The 2,128-nt window shown below is 31.3% G+C and overlaps 1 pseudogene; it reads right to left on the reverse strand.

The window, feature by feature from the left end:
- Positions 1-319: 319 nt before the first annotated feature.
- LOC118609666 lies at positions 320-438 on the reverse strand (annotated as a pseudogene).
- Between the last annotated feature and the right edge of the window lie 1,690 nt (positions 439-2,128).

A 2,128-nucleotide genomic window follows, 5' to 3' on the forward strand; every position in this document is an offset into this window, starting at 1 on the left:
TAAAGTTGAAAATAACTACAAAATTGTCTCTACATTGTTTTAACTTGACAAAAATATAGTCTAGAAAGACTTCATAATTCTCATACATACTACTATTGATATTTACTGTTGGTGTCCTCCTTTCTAACTCAATATCCTTCTACTAAAAGTGTCATAATTATTATGAGGAATACGTTGTGCAATTGTACATGCTAACAAGAAGTGACTCATTCTTTTTTTTCTTCTTTTTTTTTTTTTAGATGAGGCAACCCTTGGTTTACCTCACAAATTTCAAAGAACTTAACAGCTTACAATCCCTTATTTTTTTATTTTTTTTTTACACCTACAGCACCTGGTCTTCTTAGGTAGTCTCCCATCCAAGTACTAACCAGGCCTAACCCTGCTTAGCTTCCGAGACCAGATGGTATTGAGCTTGTTCAGGGTGGCATGGCCGTAGACTTATCCTTCTTAATTCATGATAATTGAGTTTTTTAAATTCTAACTATATTTTTCTTTATTTGCTGTAGAAATGTATAGACATTATCACATCACTAGACTAGACTATTTATGGGGAGATACAATAAATTATATAACTTTTTCTTATTCTACACCAAACACATTGATAATTATTCAACTGTTTGCAAAAATAATGAAAATACGAGTGAGACTAATATGACATATCTAGCTCACGGAGGTAAGAGGTGAGGTGGAAGAGGGAGTGGTGATGATTAGGCGAGTCATTAGACTGTGACCCTGATATCAGAAAGTGTAGTTCAGAATGCGATTCCTTAAAGAGGAGCTTCGCCTGATTTGAAATAGTCCCCATAATTAAGTAAAGGCCAGGAATACTGGAAAACCCAACTTTAGGGTTTTAATATTGATATTAAAATATTGGTATTTAAATAAAAAATATATGTATAAATGCATATTTGCAAAAAAAATTGACAAATTTTAAATAACTTTAAGCATTTTGTTCTGTCTCAGTCAATTAATTCTAAATATATGTCTTTATTTTATCAGCTATAATGAGCCAGCTCAGTTTACACTGTATTATCTGATTTGGATAGATTTTTGATAAGGACTTTGAAAGATATAGGTTACAATGAACATCCTGACATGATATTATTTATTTAAAATATAAACAGATTTTAAAATGCATAATCTTATTATAGCACAATTCAATGTCAGTTATCATTAAACTTCCTAAGTGATTTGGGAGAACATCATCCAGAAAAATTTAAAATGTATTAAGAAACTAGATTTCTCCATAATAAGATAGCCTTAAGTTAGGCACAATAACTTTTCTATCAATACCCCTCACCAGTGCAGACAAGTAATCTTGTGGGAAACTGTCTGACCTGATCATCTGAGAAAATTGTACATGATGTTAAACCCTGTGGGTATTTTTATCATTTTATACTTAAATATGACCACTTGAGTAGGCTCTATTCATGTTGGTTTGGGTTTTAAGCTAGCTATTATATCTTTGCCCAAGTACTTTAGCCTGAAAGACAGTTTGTTTTTTTTTTTGAAAATATAAACATCCAAGATTAGTGTATACACATGCTTGCTAATAATAGTAATGCAGAGCAGAGTGAAAATAAACAAGTACACATTTGACATAAGTTTAGAGTTTTCTTTTTTTAAATCTATCTTTTCACATGGTAGGAATTAATAATGCTGGAGTGATTCCAATGGTCATCTGAAGACCAGTTTTACATGAGGAGGCTTCGATATCTCAGTGAAACTAGAGAAAATATTTACAGTGTTATGTCATCCAAACTATTCCCATACTGTGTCACAGCTTTAAACAAAGCTTCTCCAGCCTCCTCTCCATAATCTACACATTTATATTTATAATATCTTGTATATATGCAAAATCTCCAATTTTCCTTGTATTTATGCAATGGTTCCTACTACAGGTGTTAGTTTGCAAAAGGTGCTGACTCTCTATGAGTACATTATACAAAGTTGGAGAAGAATTTATATATCTCTTAGGAAAAGTAAATTAATATAACATTATGATTTTTCAACCTGGTAGATATTTGGCAAAAAAAAAAAAAAATGTTGATGTGATGTTAAGGTTTAACAGTTGGTAAAGAAATTCCCAAACCAGACTACTTCCTGTAAAATCCCAGGTTTAATACTT

Source organism: Rousettus aegyptiacus, unplaced genomic scaffold, assembly GCF_014176215.1.
Source record: "Rousettus aegyptiacus isolate mRouAeg1 unplaced genomic scaffold, mRouAeg1.p scaffold_m13_p_11, whole genome shotgun sequence".
Lineage (NCBI taxonomy): Eukaryota > Metazoa > Chordata > Mammalia > Chiroptera > Pteropodidae > Rousettus > Rousettus aegyptiacus.